We start from the raw sequence: 19186 nt of genomic DNA on the forward strand, positions 1-19186 counted from the left end.
ATATTTTACAATCAATTACCTCTTTCGGGAACATTACTTTACAGTGTCGTTCACATATCATTAATAACACACCGGTAACGTTATTTCCGCTAAGTTACATTACGTGAAATGTGTTACTGGTAGTTAGATTACTACGCTTGAGGATCAAACGACTTTGAGATTGTGAACTAGAAAACTTATGTACGGGTACTGACTAGGTCTTGAGAATCCAGTTCATCTTCAGGTTGAGTACTTGCCATATAACAAATTACCACAGTATGAGGATCTGATTAACCTTCTAATCAAGAACTACTCAGTACGAACTCTAAATACGGCAGGCAAAGGAACCGCATCGCAAGTGGTCGAGAACTGTCGAGAGACTTGCCAATTGCCCACGTCCCGCGATGTTGTTTAGTAATAAGGTTGCACAGTGGATGCATGCTTCTAAACTGGAACTATTTTCCCTACGCTATTAGCTATTCTTGTCTTCTCGGCACAATACGACCTTTCTTCCGCTCGCCATTTCATGCAATTCAAGGCCATGCGAACTTTCCCCGAGCTAGTCAGGATCAATGATCCATTTGGTTTCAAACAAAATGATAGCAGTTAAAAGAAATAAAATGTGGCCTAATGACTCCTCAGTATGGCGAATGCCGGTACAGTGTCTTATATTGTCCAAGACCGCACGCACCCTTCTCACATTCACCGCGCCACATCTCGTCGCCTGACGGACGTAGACAGGTCGTTGCCCCCTAGGAGGGTGAAAACGTGAAATCACATTCGGAGCAGTAGTAATCGGCCGGTTGCGCACGCGCGGTTTGCTGTACAGTACAGGCCTGTAGCTGTGTTGAGTTGATAGCTGCTGTCCATGTCCATGTCGAATAGATTTTCTACGCGCAGCCTAATCTTGCTTCAAAAATCTATTCCGGTACCGGGAATCGAACCCGAGCCTCCTGGGTGAAAGCCAGGTATCCTAGCCACTAGACCATACCGGAGACGACGGCTATGTTTTGAGACAGTCACGAGACTTGTTCAATACACCAACTGGTCTGCAGTTTTAAATGGTCGCCTATTAGAAGCAAGCAAAACAGATCTCTTGTGGTCATTCGCACGTTTGAGAAGAGAAAAAATAACTTTAGCCCTTAACTCCCGCCACTCAGCATTTGACTTGTTTCTAAATTTGCGCTGTGTCCGGTATGGTCTAGTGGCTAGGATACCTGGCTCTCACCCAGGAGGCTCGGGTTCGATTCCCGGTACCGGAAATTTTATTTTATCCATTCTTTGTTTATTTTAACACTTTTTCGGAGCAGAACAATTACTGTAACTTAGAACTCACGATGAGACCGTACTGAAAGTGAACTCTGAATATGTAATGTCAAATGTAGTGATTACATGGAACAGTCACGTGGTGAAAGGGGAAACTAGACTTGGATCTCCTTCGATTAGGTTCTCTTTCTTTTTCCAGTACGGTAGCTTCATTCATGGAAGAGCCGCAATGTGTCCTTGTTCTCTTATGATCAGTGTTTCTAAGGGGTTTTGCTCCTTGAGAAACGAGTAAGTACACAATGAACCTAATTTCAACAACTCAGTGGATCAGTGGAAGAGATCCCATGATCGTGGCTTCAACCCCAGCAACGGTATTCCTGTGTTTGTTAGATAGGTTTCCATTCGGCACTATATGTCGTACGAAAGATCCCCCAGCCACACATCGCGTTCCTCTGCCATCTGTTATTGCACAACGGAACGTCGAAACTGACATGACAGCAGACGAAAATACCTGAATGCGGTCACAGTTATGATTATGATGATTGCTACCGCATTTCTCTGAGTATCGGCTAACAATCTGAAAAGAGCTCAACTGTCATTTTTCTCACATTTGAAGTCTTCTTTATTTGATTCTCCAATTCCCTGAGGATTTCAAAAATACCTCCCCGGCGGGGAATCGAACCCCGGTCTCCCGCGTGACAGGCGGGGATACTGACCACTATACTACCGAGGATACAAAATTCTTCATCTCGTCTCATTTCTTTCCTTTATTCAGTTACAAGAGATGCGTATTAGTGCACCAACAACCACAATTCCTTTATCTCAATATGTTAAAAATTCCTCCCCGGCGGGGAATCGAACCCCGGTCTCCCGCGTGACAGGCGGGGATACTGACCACTATACTACCGAGGACATCTGATCGTCGTAAATCTGAATTGTTTTCTTTAGCACTGCACATAATTCAACACCGTTCAAAACATGAGCCGTGAACAACTACTTGTGTTTTCTGCAACACATGACAGTTCAGTACTCACCTACATCGCCTCTGGTAGCTCAGTTGGTAGAGCGGTGGACTGTAGAGGAGAAAGTCATCAGACATCCATAGGTCGCTGGTTCAAATCCGGCCCGGAGGAGATATTTTACAATCAATTACCTCTTTCGGGAACATTACTTTACAGTGTCGTTCACATATCATTAATAACACACCGGTAACGTTATTTCCGCTAAGTTACATTACGTGAAATGTGTTACTGGTAGTTAGATTACTACGCTTGAGGATCAAACGACTTTGAGATTGTGAACTAGAAAACTTATGTACGGGTACTGACTAGGTCTTGAGAATCCAGTTCATCTTCAGGTTGAGTACTTGCCATATAACAAATTACCACAGTATGAGGATCTGATTAACCTTCTAATCAAGAACTACTCAGTACGAACTCTAAATACGGCAGGCAAAGGAACCGCATCGCAAGTGGTCGAGAACTGTCGAGAGACTTGCCAATTGCCCACGTCCCGCGATGTTGTTTAGTAATAAGGTTGCACAGTGGATGCATGCTTCTAAACTGGAACTATTTTCCCTACGCTATTAGCTATTCTTGTCTTCTCGGCACAATACGACCTTTCTTCCGCTCGCCATTTCATGCAATTCAAGGCCATGCGAACTTTCCCCGAGCTAGTCAGGATCAATGATCCATTTGGTTTCAAACAAAATGATAGCAGTTAAAAGAAATAAAATGTGGCCTAATGACTCCTCAGTATGGCGAATGCCGGTACAGTGTCTTATATTGTCCAAGACCGCACGCACCCTTCTCACATTCACCGCGCCACATCTCGTCGCCTGACGGACGTAGACAGGTCGTTGCCCCCTAGGAGGGTGAAAACGTGAAATCACATTCGGAGCAGTAGTAATCGGCCGGTTGCGCACGCGCGGTTTGCTGTACAGTACAGGCCTGTAGCTGTGTTGAGTTGATAGCTGCTGTCCATGTCCATGTCGAATAGATTTTCTACGCGCAGCCTAATCTTGCTTCAAAAATCTATTCCGGTACCGGGAATCGAACCCGAGCCTCCTGGGTGAAAGCCAGGTATCCTAGCCACTAGACCATACCGGAGACGACGGCTATGTTTTGAGACAGTCACGAGACTTGTTCAATACACCAACTGGTCTGCAGTTTTAAATGGTCGCCTATTAGAAGCAAGCAAAACAGATCTCTTGTGGTCATTCGCACGTTTGAGAAGAGAAAAAATAACTTTAGCCCTTAACTCCCGCCACTCAGCGTTTGACTTGTTTCTAAATTTGCGCTGTGTCCGGTATGGTCTAGTGGCTAGGATACCTGGCTCTCACCCAGGAGGCTCGGGTTCGATTCCCGGTACCGGAAATTTTATTTTATCCATTCTTTGTTTATTTTAACACTTTTTCGGAGCAGAACAATTACTGTAACTTAGAACTCACGATGAGACCGTACTGAAAGTGAACTCTGAATATGTAATGTCAAATGTAGTGATTACATGGAACAGTCACGTGGTGAAAGGGGAAACTAGACTTGGATCTCCTTCGATTAGGTTCTCTTTCTTTTTCCAGTACGGTAGCTTCATTCATGGAAGAGCCGCAATGTGTCCTTGTTCTCTTATGATCAGTGTTTCTAAGGGGTTTTGCTCCTTGAGAAACGAGTAAGTACACAATGAACCTAATTTCAACAACTCAGTGGATCAGTGGAAGAGATCCCATGATCGTGGCTTCAACCCCAGCAACGGTATTCCTGTGTTTGTTAGATAGGTTTCCATTCGGCACTATATGTCGTACGAAAGATCCCCCAGCCACACATCGCGTTCCTCTGCCATCTGTTATTGCACAACGGAACGTCGAAACTGACATGACAGCAGACGAAAATACCTGAATGCGGTCACAGTTATGATTATGATGATTGCTACCGCATTTCTCTGAGTATCGGCTAACAATCTGAAAAGAGCTCAACTGTCATTTTTCTCACATTTGAAGTCTTCTTTATTTGATTCTCCAATTCCCTGAGGATTTCAAAAATACCTCCCCGGCGGGGAATCGAACCCCGGTCTCCCGCGTGACAGGCGGGGATACTGACCACTATACTACCGAGGATACAAAATTCTTCATCTCGTCTCATTTCTTTCCTTTATTCAGTTACAAGAGATGCGTATTAGTGCACCAACAACCACAATTCCTTTATCTCAATATGTTAAAAATTCCTCCCCGGCGGGGAATCGAACCCCGGTCTCCCGCGTGACAGGCGGGGATACTGACCACTATACTACCGAGGACATCTGATCGTCGTAAATCTGAATTGTTTTCTTTAGCACTGCACATAATTCAACACCGTTCAAAACATGAGCCGTGAACAACTACTTGTGTTTTTTTTGCAACACATGACAGTTCAGTACTCACCTACATCGCCTCTGGTAGCTCAGTTGGTAGAGCGGTGGACTGTAGAGGAGAAAGTCATCAGACATCCATAGGTCGCTGGTTCAAATCCGGCCCGGAGGAGATATTTTACAATCAATTACCTCTTTCGGGAACATTACTTTACAGTGTCGTTCACATATCATTAATAACACACCGGTAACGTTATTTCCGCTAAGTTACATTACGTGAAATGTGTTACTGGTAGTTAGATTACTACGCTTGAGGATCAAACGACTTTGAGATTGTGAACTAGAAAACTTATGTACGGGTACTGACTAGGTCTTGAGAATCCAGTTCATCTTCAGGTTGAGTACTTGCCATATAACAAATTACCACAGTATGAGGATCTGATTAACCTTCTAATCAAGAACTACTCAGTACGAACTCTAAATACGGCAGGCAAAGGAACCGCATCGCAAGTGGTCGAGAACTGTCGAGAGACTTGCCAATTGCCCACGTCCCGCGATGTTGTTTAGTAATAAGGTTGCACAGTGGATGCATGCTTCTAAACTGGAACTATTTTCCCTACGCTATTAGCTATTCTTGTCTTCTCGGCACAATACGACCTTTCTTCCGCTCGCCATTTCATGCAATTCAAGGCCATGCGAACTTTCCCCGAGCTAGTCAGGATCAATGATCCATTTGGTTTCAAACAAAATGATAGCAGTTAAAAGAAATAAAATGTGGCCTAATGACTCCTCAGTATGGCGAATGCCGGTACAGTGTCTTATATTGTCCAAGACCGCACGCACCCTTCTCACATTCACCGCGCCACATCTCGTCGCCTGACGGACGTAGACAGGTCGTTGCCCCCTAGGAGGGTGAAAACGTGAAATCACATTCGGAGCAGTAGTAATCGGCCGGTTGCGCACGCGCGGTTTGCTGTACAGTACAGGCCTGTAGCTGTGTTGAGTTGATAGCTGCTGTCCATGTCCATGTCGAATAGATTTTCTACGCGCAGCCTAATCTTGCTTCAAAAATCTATTCCGGTACCGGGAATCGAACCCGAGCCTCCTGGGTGAAAGCCAGGTATCCTAGCCACTAGACCATACCGGAGACGACGGCTATGTTTTGAGACAGTCACGAGACTTGTTCAATACACCAACTGGTCTGCAGTTTTAAATGGTCGCCTATTAGAAGCAAGCAAAACAGATCTCTTGTGGTCATTCGCACGTTTGAGAAGAGAAAAAATAACTTTAGCCCTTAACTCCCGCCACTCAGCGTTTGACTTGTTTCTAAATTTGCGCTGTGTCCGGTATGGTCTAGTGGCTAGGATACCTGGCTCTCACCCAGGAGGCTCGGGTTCGATTCCCGGTACCGGAAATTTTATTTTATCCATTCTTTGTTTATTTTAACACTTTTTCGGAGCAGAACAATTACTGTAACTTAGAACTCACGATGAGACCGTACTGAAAGTGAACTCTGAATATGTAATGTCAAATGTAGTGATTACATGGAACAGTCACGTGGTGAAAGGGGAAACTAGACTTGGATCTCCTTCGATTAGGTTCTCTTTCTTTTTCCAGTACGGTAGCTTCATTCATGGAAGAGCCGCAATGTGTCCTTGTTCTCTTATGATCAGTGTTTCTAAGGGGTTTTGCTCCTTGAGAAACGAGTAAGTACACAATGAACCTAATTTCAACAACTCAGTGGATCAGTGGAAGAGATCCCATGATCGTGGCTTCAACCCCAGCAACGGTATTCCTGTGTTTGTTAGATAGGTTTCCATTCGGCACTATATGTCGTACGAAAGATCCCCCAGCCACACATCGCGTTCCTCTGCCATCTGTTATTGCACAACGGAACGTCGAAACTGACATGACAGCAGACGAAAATACCTGAATGCGGTCACAGTTATGATTATGATGATTGCTACCGCATTTCTCTGAGTATCGGCTAACAATCTGAAAAGAGCTCAACTGTCATTTTTCTCACATTTGAAGTCTTCTTTATTTGATTCTCCAATTCCCTGAGGATTTCAAAAATACCTCCCCGGCGGGGAATCGAACCCCGGTCTCCCGCGTGACAGGCGGGGATACTGACCACTATACTACCGAGGATACAAAATTCTTCATCTCGTCTCATTTCTTTCCTTTATTCAGTTACAAGAGATGCGTATTAGTGCACCAACAACCACAATTCCTTTATCTCAATATGTTAAAAATTCCTCCCCGGCGGGGAATCGAACCCCGGTCTCCCGCGTGACAGGCGGGGATACTGACCACTATACTACCGAGGACATCTGATCGTCGTAAATCTATATAAATAAAATTGTTTCTGTTTGTCTGTCTGTTTGTCTGTTCCACCATCACGTCGAAACGGCTGGATAGATCTCAACCAAACTTCATATTTAGAGTATACTGACCCCGGGGAAGGTTTCGATATGCATATCATTTTAAAATCTTTGAAAAGACGGGGGTTTTATAGGAAAAACGGTTTTCCTCCATTTTCTCTTATACTATTATAGGCAAAATATCGAATTTGTCGTATAAGGACGAGACAAAGCTCAATTTAATCCTCTTGACGCAAAGAACAAAACTCGGTAAGCCCTACGGGCCCGAAAACCATGTTTTAAGGCCCTAAAACCAACCGTTACGGAGATATTGGCACCACACTACCCCTGCTCTAGGAATCGGGAACTGCCGTAACCATGGCAACGTCAGCTCCAGGATTCTAGAGCAGTGAGATTATGCATGTACGTTTGGGCATAGCTGTCAACCAAAATAGGTACAAATAAGACTTAATATCTGGGAAAAAAATATACTGTTGTGTAAGGCACTCATAGGACTCCTTTGGGCGGGGATGGAAAGGGGGTGAAGAACGAGTGTAAAAATCTATATAAATAAAATTGTTTCTGTTTGTCTGTCTGTTTGTCTGTTCCACCATCACGTCGAAACGGCTGGATAGATCTCAACCAAACTTCATATTTAGGGTATACTCATCCCGGAGAAGGTTTTGATATGCATATCATTTTAAAATCCTTGAATAGACAGGGGGTTTATAGGAAAACCAGAATGGTTTTTCCACCATCACGTCGAAACGGCTGGATAGATCTCAACCAAACTTCATATTTAGAGGATACTCATCGCGGGGAAGTTTTCCATATGCATATCATTTTAAAATATTTGAATATATGGGGGGTTTGTAGGAAAATCAGAATGGTTTTTCCACCATCACGTCGAAACGGCTGGATGGATCTCAACCAAACATTGTATTTAGAGTATACTAATCCCGGGGAAGGTTTAGATATGCATATCATTTTAAAATCCTTGAATATACGGGGGGTTTATAGGAAAACCAGAGTGGTTTTCCCACCATCACGTCGAAACGGCTGGATAGATCTCAGCCAAACTTCATATTTAGAGTATACTCATCCCAGGAAAGGTTCCGATATGCATATAATTTTAAAATCTTTGAATAGACGGGGTGTTTATAGGAAAACCACAGTGGTTTTCCTCTATTTTCTCTTATACTATTGATTTTCTGTAAACTTCGTTTACCGTACGTGAAACGTCTCTTCATTATAAACAACTTTCGTTATGTTCATAATTTACCTTACTCTTCACATGACGGAGAAATTTACAATTTTCTGCTGGTATCATGCTCTGCATTTAGTGACCGACAGACCGAGAACGAACCTACAGGTTACCATGGCAACGTCTCTGACTGCATGCCAGTAGGGAAGTAACGTATTGCCATTGTCCTCATCATGCTTTTAAATTCGTGGTTGTTCCTTGGGTAGATGGCAAGAGAGGCATCAATCGGCTCATCTGCGGGATATTGGCGGAATATCGTTGGAGGTTATAACCGCCCTCGAATAGATTAAGTAATAACACCATTAGTCATCTTCATATTTGTTTACCTAAGAATCACTGAACCTAAATTTCTCCTCTGTTAGCGCTTTATTATATCCATAACTCACGGCATTTATTTATTTGTCGTTATCCGGCTGTCCTCAGTTATAATCCATTTTCTATTAGTTTCAACATTCTTAACTGTATTATTTTCTTCCTTAATTACGCCGTATGTACGTGAATGCTAGAAACTACTGGATGCATTTCCACCAAGATTCGTATTTAGAATACACCTGTCCTTGATAGGTTTCAGGGCAAATATTGTTTCTAAATCCCTGAACTAACTGGGGGTTTATACGAAACCGAAACAGTGATTTTGCACTTCCAAAAAATATACACAACAAAAGTTTATGGAAGTCTACCTACCTTGGTAGAAATTAATGTCTAAACCTTTTTTTCTCATGTGCATCATTTCGATACGAGGATCAATAAGGGAGATATCATTAAAGGACCGTTTTTCTGTACAAGTCCCATCGGACTTAACTCACGAGCGGGTGCGTGTAAAGCGTATTCCTTACAACTTGAAAACTACTGAAGACATTCGAGACAAAATTTATATTTAGCATCCACCTGTCCAAAGGTAGGTTTTAAACGTAAATAACATTTCATGTTCCGGAATGGACTGGCGGTTTATAAGGAACCAAAATGGTGATTTTACTCTTCCACAATATATACAGAACAAGACCAACCTGACTGGAAATCGACCAAACCTGATGGAATTCCACCTCTAAACCTTTTTTTTCATGTGCATTTTTTCGTCAGGAGGATTAATAAGGGAGATATCATGAATGGTCACTTTTGCAGGTTAAGTCCAGCGGACATAGCCCAAAAGGTGTTTTACATGGAGCAGATTCCTTATCTACATAAATCAAATCGTAACGACTGTGTACCTCTACACTGACTATTTTGGCGAAATTTTCGTACAGCTTTCCGTTTAAGGGGTAATAATAACAATCTCCATAATTTTTGATTTCCTGAAAGTCCTAATTTTTACCCGCCTCGCCCAAAATCCACATTGTGGCATAATCTGCCAGAAGAATAAGAAGATAATTGAAATTTGACAAAATTATACGTTTTAGCCTGTAACGAATGAAAAATCCTATATCATTAAATTTTTCATTTTTTATCCCCGAAGAATATCGAAATATGCAGGCAATTTTAATGATGGTGCAGACCTTCGGAAATTCCTATCACGTAACGGATTGCACAATCTCCGTTCAATTTGGAATGATCTACAACCTTGGTCTTATGACTTTATGCCGTATCTGTATCCCTTTTACGTTTGATTTTTCTCTATTAATCGATGTTAAGTCAATTTGGAATTTTCACATGCATTATTCATACTTTCAATTACTTATATGAAATACAGAATCATCAAACTCTTCACGAAAATTGGCCCACTCAGTAGCCATATGTGAGCCAAATGCTACGTATGTAGCTGTCACATTATTATCCGAAAAGTAATGTAATGTGAGATGATCTTACAAAACCTTTACCCTGTTCCACGTTTCTAAATCTGACCCAAGAATAGATGACATATCATTGGACCAGCCATTTAGGCCACTAAATCCGGCGTGTCTTATGGTATAATCCTTTGTCGATATGACGTACGTTTAGTAGCAGTTAATCTGTAAATGAAGGTCTTCAATATTGTAAACACGCATATACTTTCGTATGTCGATCTATATATATTCACTGATGTCGATTTAGCGATCGAGAAAGGGTCGGTCTGCTATTGTAATCAGTACTCCCCACACCGACTTTGACTGGCAGTAGGAAAGGGTTCCTTCTCCAACTCCTGTGTAACTGTCATTAGTAAGGAAGGCCTACAATTGTAATGAATAGTTCCCTTCTCGATTTGACTTGCAGAAGGTAAGTGAGCATGCAGTTTTGTTTAAAACTCCCCTACCCGATTGTGTTTGGCAGTAGGCAAGGGTGCCCGCCATTATAAAGAAATGTACTCATCTAAAATGTGACTGGCATTAGGCATAGTGGCCTGCTATTTTGATGGAAACTCACCAACTTGGTGTGACTGGCAGTACGCTGGCTGGCAGTAGGAAAAGGGGCCTGTCATTATAATGATAACTGCACAACTCAATTTCGAGTGATAGTAGGGTAATTGCCTGCCATTATAATAAAAACTGTAATCTGTCTGGAGGTAGGAAAGGGGGGCTGCCATTTTAACGAAAACTCCCCAAATCGATTCTGTCCGCATAGTAGGCAATGGGGCCTGCAATTATAATGTAAACTTCCCAACCTGATTGTGAATGCCAGTAGGCAAGTGAGCCTGCCGTTATATCACAAATCCGTAACAAACACTTTACATTGGAAACGTACGGGGACCTCCCCATGCTCTTTCTCGGATAACGCTAAGAGACATGCAATTTTAAAACTATCTTATTTACTGCATGTACACTATTTACTTCGATATTCGAATACAATGTAGAATACCGTACCATGGCAACGTCAGCTCCAGGATTCTACAGCAGCGAAATTATCTATATAAATAAAATTGTAGGGGGTCCGCTGTCTGTAATTTCTTTTGTTTTGCCAATTTTTCAGATATTTATCCGTTTTAGGTCAACTCAAGACCGAATCGGTGGTTTTTACGTTTCGTGTCTGTTTGTTTGTTTGTCTGTTTGTATGTTTGTCTGTTTGTCTGTCTGTTTGTCTGTTCAACCAAACTTCATATTTACAGTATACTTATCCCGGGGAAGGTTTCGATATGCATATCATTTTAAAATCTTTCAATACACGGGGTGTTTATACGAAAGCCATCACGTCGAAACGGCTAAATAGATCTCAACCAAACTTCATATTTAGAGTATGCTCATCCCGGGGAAGGTTTCTATGTGCATATCATTTTAAAATATTACAATAGATGGGGGGTTTATAGGAAAACCAGAATGGTTTTCCTCCTTTTTCTCTTATACTATTGATTTTCTGTAAACTTCGTTTACCGTACGTGAAACGTCTCTTCATTATAAACAACTTTCGTTATGTTCATAATTTACCTTACTCTTCACATGACGGAGAAATTTACAATTTTCTGCTGGTACCATGCTCTGCATTGAGTGACCGACAGACCGACAACGTCCCCCTGTGGGTGGGGGCGGTAGAATAACAAGAGAGGTGTCAATCGGCCATTCTGCGGGATAATGGCGGAATATCGTTGGAGGTTAGGCCTATAACCGTTCTCGAACAGCTTCAGTAATAACACCATTAGTCATCTTATATGTTTACCTAAGAATCCCTGCGCCTAATTTGCTCCTCTGTTACGGCTTTCTTATATCCATAACTCACACCAGCATAATTTATTGAGGGGCATAAGTAAGAGCAATACATTCACTTGGTATTTACATATTTGTCGTCATCCGGCTCTCCTCAGTTATTATAATCTATTTTCCATTAATGTCAGATTTCTTAACTATTATTTTCTTCCTTAATTACTCCGTATGTATGTTGATTGATTGATTGATTGATTGATTGATTGATTGATTGATTGATTGATTGATTGATTGATTGATTGATTGATTGATCGATTGATTGATTGAATCCCAGCAGGAAGGCGTAATTGTTCAATACAATCCTCCACATTCGGTTGGCCTCAGGAACGGCATACGATCTTAAAATTGGGCCAACTCCCGAGATCTCTCAAACATAAGAACACAAGTCGGATGAGAGAAGAGAGTGGTGATGGTGCTGATTTTTGTTTCAAGAGGAACTACAACGGGGCAACCATCCTATATTAACAGTAATCAGTGACAAAAATGGAGGAATCCGACTCTTCCGAAATTAAGTTATCCGCGAAGGGCGTGGAAATGAGGCCTCGAATGTTCTTATGCCGTCGGAGTCTGCAAAGAACAAGAATAGACCACGGAAGTTCGGATAATAGAGCTAAAGTGAGGAGCGTGGCATAAGTAAGTGCACCTAAAAGGGTCCGTGGTCGCGAGCCCACCCTGCCAAGTTAAGGACCCCTGGGGCGATTTCAGTCACCTGTTACGACAGGCAGGGAATAACCCGGATGTATTCCCCCCCCCCCTCCCACCTTCACCACGCAACAGGCGGTTCACAGAAACGAACTACGATGCACACGCTACGCAAAATACAGTAGGTCACTATATACACCAACAGCAATATAAGGAAAGAAATTACGTACAGATGTTACATGGAAATCTTTCCTTTATAAGAGAGACAGCTATAAACAAAGAAATAAGATACACGTGCGGTTGTGTGCTACACAGTCACGGTGCTCCTGTGGGGAAAACCAACATCTACTGTCGTTCTCTATATGCGATTTTCTATTTTACGCAATAAAAATATCACACGAGAACACTTTTACGTATTCTAAAAGCAACTTTATTATCGCTACGAACTTATCCTGTCAGATAGAAGAAAACATTCAGTGCCTCTCTCGGAATACAAAAAAGAAAACAATCGCTCTCTAAAACAATCTACATAGAATTTATACATGTTTTACATCAGAGATCTAATGGTGCTGTTCCTTGACGCCATATTGGAAATCTGTGTGCCGTACGTCCGCACGTTATACGTCCATGGACACGAAACATAAATATAATAACATAATAATTTCGGCTCATCATAAACCTTCAAAATACCAGTATTGAAGGTTTTATCCTAATTAGGATACCTGTCCTACGACACTACTGCGCAACCAATCTGGGCCACCCGTGAGTCACAGGCAACAGCTACTTCGGTCAGCTTCAGCAGTCTATATCATCCATGTCGATAAGCGTAACCGAAATCAATATTGCTCTGAGCAAAAGGAACTTGACTGCTTAATGGTATTCACACTGGTGGCGCTTAGTTCTTCTCTGTATTACATTGTTACTTTCTAACTGAGATTGTTAACATATCTATGTGAGTGTTCATGTCAGTTATTGCGTTTAAAAATATCTGAAATATTGTTTCCTGTTTCAGAAGTGTTGCGACGGTACGTTAATTTATTTCCACTTTAGAAATTTTCGGATACTCTAATTTCATTGGGAACCACTGCATCTGAAATTCTTTTCTGGGCGGGGTTTGTGGTTGTTATTTGGAAGCATTTTGCGGCCTTTCCCTTTCTTTTGCCGATATCTTCATTCTTCGAAGTATCGGATCTCTTTCAATTTCGTTCTGATTAGTGATAAGGCAGGATTGTTGAGGAGTTGTCCTTCCTTTTGAAACAATCAGCAATACGGCCATTTCAATTCTGTTGCTGATTGCGATTTTTAACCCCTTTGTGGACTTTATCTTCCTTTTCCGATATCTTTATTCTTCGAAGTATCGCATCTCTTCATATTTCGTTCTGATTAGTGTTAACAGAAGATTGTTGCGCATTTGTACTACCTCTCGAAACAATAATCACAACTACCTCTATTTTGTTGACTATTACCCCTTAGTACTTTCTGCCTTCCCAGTTTCTGCTCTGGGAGGGGTTTCTGTTTTTGATATTTTCGAGCTCATTGCGGCCCTTCCCTTTATTTTGCCGATAACTTCATTCTTCGAAGTATCGGATCTCTTTCAGTTTTCTTCTGATTAGTGTTAATAGAGGATAGTTGCCCCGTTGTACGTCCTGTTAAAACAATAATCACCAACACCACCGTCACCAACAGAAAATAATCACCACCACATGCACTTTGCTGCCCATTACAGAGTTACTGATTGGGTTTCGACACTTTTGTGACTGTTCCTTTGACCATGCCTGCTAGGAAGCGAATTAACATTGGACGGTCCATATCAAAAGCTAAAAAAGTTAAGATATTGAGGGCTTCCGAGACTGCTTCAGACCGCGAGGCCAGACTCAATGCAGACAGACTGAGGAAGAGCACTCACCGTGATTCGGAGAGTGCTTCTGAGCGCGAGGCCAGGCTTAGCTCACAGAGAGCACGCCAGTCCACATCTAGGGCGTCTGAGACTGCTTCAGACCGCGAGGCCAGACTCAGTGCAGACAGACTGAGGAAGAGCACTCACCGTGATTCGGAGAGTGCTTCTGAGCGCGAGGCCAGACTCAATGCAGACAGACTGAGGAAGATCACTCACCGTGATTCGGAGACTGCTTCTGAGCGCGAGGCCAGGCTTAGCTCACAGAGAACACGCCAGTCCACATCTAGGGCGTCTGAGAGTGCTTCAGACCGCGAGGCCAGACTCAGTGCAGACAGACTGAGGAAGAGCACTCACCGTGATTCGGAGAGTGCTTCTGAGCGCGAGGCCAGGCTTAGCTCACAGAGAACACGCCAGTCCACATCTAGGGCGTCTGAGAGTGCTTCAGACCGCGAGGCCAGACTCAGTGCAGACAGACTGAGGAAGAGCACTCACCGTGATTCGGAGAGTGCTTCTGAGCGCGAGGCCAGGCTTAGCTCACAGAGAACACGCCAATCCACATCTAGGGCGTCTGAGACTGCTTCAGACCGCGAAGCCAGACTCAATGCAGACAGACTGAGGAAGAGCACTGACCGTGATTCGGAGACTGCTTCTGAGCGCGAGGCCAGGCTTCGCTCACAGAGAGCACGCCAGTCCACATCTAGGGCTTCTGAGACTGCTTCAGACCGCGAGGCAATACTCAGATCGCAAAGATTTAGACAGATGCGTTTAAGAGAAACAGAATCAGAGGATCAGCGGATGGCTCGAATGGAGCATGACAGAGAGCACCATTCCCTCACACGCGAAAACCTAGGTGCGGAGGAATATTCTCAGGCGTTAACACAACGACGAAGTACCTACGCATCGTTAAACGAAATGCAAAATGTCCAGCAGGAAGAGAAAAGACAACGTGCAGCAGAAAGACGTTCATCAGAGACCACTGATGAATATCTCAGACGGTTAGATGAAGATAGAGTGAGACATGCCAATGTTAGAGAATTACATTCAACGTCAATTGAATCTAGGTGTCCTAATATGATTCCATGGCATGAAAAGCAGCGAAGTGCATTTGCTTATAACCCTCTTATCGACTACCATCCAAGAGCCCATATAGGGTCTTTGAGTAAAGTGTGCCCTTTCTGTAGGGCTCTCAAATGGAAGCAAGAGCCAGAGGGAATGTGCTGCTCTTCCGGAAAAATTAAATTAAATCATCTAACTCCTCTACCGGAACTTCTTATTTCTCTGTTAAATGGGACGCATACTGACTCGCCATTTTCTTCAATTTGTGCGAGCCTACAACAGCGCATTCCAAATGACAAGCTTCGGAGCTACTAAAGTAGTGGAAGGAAATTTTATGCCAACATTCAAAATTCAAGGACAAGTATACCACTTAATAGGTTCACTTCTCCCTGCAAACAATGAAAATTCTAAATATCTTCAAATATATTTCATTGCAGACCACAAAGCACAGGTAGATCAAAGAACAGCAATAATACCAAATTTAAAAACCCATTTAGTTAATGATTTGCAGGGCATGTTACATGATGTGAACCCATATGTCAAGGAACTGAAGACAACTCTAGAGACAATGCCGGACGGTGACACCCACAAGATTGTGATCCACGCCGACCGAGTTCCTGCTGGTGAGCACAGAGGCTGTTATAATCAGCCGACAACAAACGAGATAGCTGTCATATTGGTTGGACACGAATGTGATAAGCGAGACATCGTGCTTCGGACAAGAGACCAGGGCCTGAGACGAATATCTGAAACCCACCGATCATACGACGCTCTTCAATATCCCCTGATGTTCCCTCGTGGAGATGATGGCTACCACTTCCTACTGTACCACGTAGACCCACGAACCGGAGAACTAAAGACCCCTCTCAAGAAAACATCTTCTCTTCAGTTTTATTCTTATCGTATAATGATAAGACAAGGCGAGGTAAACTACTTACATTGTTACCGTCAACTGTCCAATCAGTTCTGGGTAGACATGTATGCTAAAATAGAGACTGAAAGGTTAGTCTATATCAGAACACACCAAAGGGAATTAAGGGCTGAGAGCTACATTCACCTTAAAGACGCCCTGAGGAAGGACGAGGGTAACATGGCAGATTTGGGACGGTTAGTCATTTTACCGTCCACTTTCACTGGAGGACCCCGATATATGCACGAGCGATCTCAAGATGCACTCTGTTATGTGCGAAAATACTCATGTCCAGATCTTTTTATTACAGCTACAACTAATCCAAAATGGGAAGAAATTGGTAATGCCGTATATAATGGTCAGTCAGCGAATGATCGTCACGACATTATTACACGTGTATTTCACATGAAATTAAAATCTCTCATGGACTTACTAACCAGAGAACAAATATTTGGGCCAACTCTTTGTTTTATGTACTCTGTTGAATGGCAAAAGCGTGGCTTGCCTCACGCCCACATATTATTATGGCTTGAGGACAAGATACGACCCGTCGATATTGATAAGGTTATTAGTGCTGAATTTCCAGATCCTGATAAAGATCCACAGCTTTTTAACATAGTTAAATGTCACATGGTCCATGGACCATGCGGATCTTTCAACGTAGGCTCACCATGTATGAAAGGTGGACGATGCTCAAAACGATACCCACGAGCATTCGTCAATGAAACTGTCACAGGGAACGATGGGTACCCATCCTACAAGCGCAGGATTCCTTCTATGGGTGGCTTCACTGCACGCCTTATGATAAATGGACAGGATATGGAAGTGGATAATAGATGGATAGTGCCATACTGTCCTGTTTTGTCTAGGGTATTCAAAACACACATCAATGTTGAATACTGTAGCAGTGTTAAGTCCATCAAATACATCTGTAAGTACATCAACAAAGGAAGCGATCAGGCAGTCTTAGGTTTGCAAGACAAAAATGATGAAGTGTGCCAGTATCAGAGCGGAAGGTACATATCCAGCTCAGAAGCAGTTTGGCGAATTCTTTCATTTCCTATCCATGAAAGGTATCCTCCAGTAATGCATTTAGATGTTCATCTACAAAATTTTCAAAGAATTGTCTTTACTGCAGAAACGGCTCATGACATAGTAGAAAATCCACGTAACACCACCTTAATGGCATTCTTTAACTTATGTCAGACAGATGATTTTGCTAAGACACTGTTGTATGAAGACGTTCCCTCTTACTATACGTATAACAAACAGCAAGGTACATTTGTAAGAAGAAAGAAAGGAGTACCTGTGGTAGCATTTTCGGGCGTTAGAAAGCAGCACGTAATTAGCCGAGTGTATGCAGTCCATCCTAATAATTCCGAGTGCTTCTATTTACGCATGCTTCTGTTCACTGTCAGGGGACCAACATCCTTCACTGACCTTCGCACCGTCAATGGCATACTTCACCCTACATATCGGAGTGCATGCAAAGCCCATGGATTACTCCTGGATGACTCTCAATGGGAAGAGACACTGAAGGAGGCGATAGTTTCACAAAGCCCAGCAAAACTTCGCCGGCTTTTTGGCATATTGTTAGTCTTTTGCAGTCTCTCTGATCCGTTGGATCTGTGGAACAAATATAAGGAGAGCCTAGCAGAAGATTTCTTACGACAACTTTCCCCCTGTAACGACGGTACTGCTCATGAAATGATCGCCCATGTGGAAGACAGATGTCTTCAAGACCTCGAAGAATACGTTCTATCGATTGGCGGTCAGCCTTTGAACATTTACGGCCTTCCTTCCCCTCAGATCTTACAAACGTTAAATGCTGACTATCTCAGGGAAACAAATTACAATAAAGAAGCGTTAAGGTCTTTTGTTCTATTAAATGAACCAAAACATACAGATGAACAGACTGTAGTATATCGGGAAATATTAAACTGTGTTAGAAATAAGGAAAGTAGAATGTTTTTCTTAGACGCTCCGGGCGGAACTGGAAAAACATTCCTGATTAACTTACTGTTGTCTAAGATCAGACAGGATAGTAAGATTGCTGTAGCAGTAGCCTCTTCGGGGATCGCAGCCACTCTTTTACCCGGTGGCAAAACTGCTCACTCGATGTTTAAAGTGCCTATAGATCTTGACTGCACAGAGTCACCAATATGTAACATCACAAAACAAAGTAACATATCCAAGGTTCTGCAAGACTGCAGTCTTATAATTTGGGATGAATGCACTATGGCTCACAGAAAGGCGATTGAAGCAGTTGACCGAACGCTGCGGGACATCCGAAACAGTGATAACTTCTTTGGAGGTGTCCCTATCCTCTTTTCTGGTGATTTTCGTCAAACGTTACCGGTTGTTCCAAGAGGGAGCAGAGCAGATGAAGTGAACGCTTCATTAAGGAGATCATCACTTTGGCCAAATATCAAAAAACTGTCTCTGACACAGAATATGAGGGTACATCTAGGTGGTGATGAAAACATACATACATTCACTGAAATATTGTTGTCGATTGGGAACGGCTCACTGGGAGACAGTAACGGGATCATTACTCTTTCTGATGAATTTTGTTTGTCGCTTTCTAACCTTGAAGCTCTCATTTCATCGGTGTACCCGGACGTAGAAAATATTAGGAGCAAACCCATCTCATGGCTCTGCTGCAGAGCTATCTTAACTCCAACTAATGAACAAGCGGCGTACATTAATTCGACTATCCTCACAATGTTCCACGGCGAGGAGACAGTTTATACGTCTGTCAATGAAGTAATCAACTCTGACGACGCAGTTCACTATCCTCCTGAGTTCCTGAATTCTATAACGGCTCCGGGGCTTCCATCGCACAAAATTACCTTAAAGATC

General features: G+C 42.7%; 14 non-coding genes across 14 annotated transcripts; 5 read left to right on the forward strand and 9 right to left on the reverse strand.

The window, feature by feature from the left end:
* Positions 1–902: 902 nt before the first annotated feature.
* TRNAE-UUC (transfer RNA glutamic acid (anticodon UUC)) lies at positions 903–974 on the reverse strand. Its single transcript has one exon. It is a non-coding gene; the product is annotated as a tRNA-Glu (tRNA).
* Positions 975–1169: 195 nt separating this feature from the next.
* On the forward strand, positions 1170–1241 carry TRNAE-CUC (transfer RNA glutamic acid (anticodon CUC)). The gene has a single exon. It is a non-coding gene; the product is annotated as a tRNA-Glu (tRNA).
* Positions 1242–1906: 665 nt separating this feature from the next.
* On the reverse strand, positions 1907–1978 carry TRNAD-GUC (transfer RNA aspartic acid (anticodon GUC)). The gene has a single exon. It is a non-coding gene; the product is annotated as a tRNA-Asp (tRNA).
* A 107-nt stretch (positions 1979–2085) lies between these two features.
* Positions 2086–2157, reverse strand: TRNAD-GUC (transfer RNA aspartic acid (anticodon GUC)). Its single transcript has one exon. It is a non-coding gene; the product is annotated as a tRNA-Asp (tRNA).
* A 130-nt stretch (positions 2158–2287) lies between these two features.
* TRNAY-GUA (transfer RNA tyrosine (anticodon GUA)) lies at positions 2288–2378 on the forward strand. The gene is given in 2 exon segments: positions 2288–2324; positions 2343–2378. It is a non-coding gene; the product is annotated as a tRNA-Tyr (tRNA).
* A 903-nt stretch (positions 2379–3281) lies between these two features.
* On the reverse strand, positions 3282–3353 carry TRNAE-UUC (transfer RNA glutamic acid (anticodon UUC)). The gene has a single exon. It is a non-coding gene; the product is annotated as a tRNA-Glu (tRNA).
* A 195-nt stretch (positions 3354–3548) lies between these two features.
* TRNAE-CUC (transfer RNA glutamic acid (anticodon CUC)) lies at positions 3549–3620 on the forward strand. Its single transcript has one exon. It is a non-coding gene; the product is annotated as a tRNA-Glu (tRNA).
* Positions 3621–4285: 665 nt separating this feature from the next.
* On the reverse strand, positions 4286–4357 carry TRNAD-GUC (transfer RNA aspartic acid (anticodon GUC)). The gene has a single exon. It is a non-coding gene; the product is annotated as a tRNA-Asp (tRNA).
* A 107-nt stretch (positions 4358–4464) lies between these two features.
* TRNAD-GUC (transfer RNA aspartic acid (anticodon GUC)) lies at positions 4465–4536 on the reverse strand. The gene has a single exon. It is a non-coding gene; the product is annotated as a tRNA-Asp (tRNA).
* Positions 4537–4668: 132 nt separating this feature from the next.
* On the forward strand, positions 4669–4759 carry TRNAY-GUA (transfer RNA tyrosine (anticodon GUA)). The gene is given in 2 exon segments: positions 4669–4705; positions 4724–4759. It is a non-coding gene; the product is annotated as a tRNA-Tyr (tRNA).
* Positions 4760–5662: 903 nt separating this feature from the next.
* Positions 5663–5734, reverse strand: TRNAE-UUC (transfer RNA glutamic acid (anticodon UUC)). Its single transcript has one exon. It is a non-coding gene; the product is annotated as a tRNA-Glu (tRNA).
* Positions 5735–5929: 195 nt separating this feature from the next.
* Positions 5930–6001, forward strand: TRNAE-CUC (transfer RNA glutamic acid (anticodon CUC)). Its single transcript has one exon. It is a non-coding gene; the product is annotated as a tRNA-Glu (tRNA).
* Positions 6002–6666: 665 nt separating this feature from the next.
* On the reverse strand, positions 6667–6738 carry TRNAD-GUC (transfer RNA aspartic acid (anticodon GUC)). Its single transcript has one exon. It is a non-coding gene; the product is annotated as a tRNA-Asp (tRNA).
* Positions 6739–6845: 107 nt separating this feature from the next.
* TRNAD-GUC (transfer RNA aspartic acid (anticodon GUC)) lies at positions 6846–6917 on the reverse strand. Its single transcript has one exon. It is a non-coding gene; the product is annotated as a tRNA-Asp (tRNA).
* Positions 6918–19186: the final 12269 nt, after the last annotated feature.

Source organism: Anabrus simplex, chromosome 8, assembly GCF_040414725.1.
Source record: "Anabrus simplex isolate iqAnaSimp1 chromosome 8, ASM4041472v1, whole genome shotgun sequence".
In the NCBI taxonomy this organism is placed as follows: Eukaryota; Metazoa; Arthropoda; class Insecta; order Orthoptera; family Tettigoniidae; genus Anabrus; species Anabrus simplex.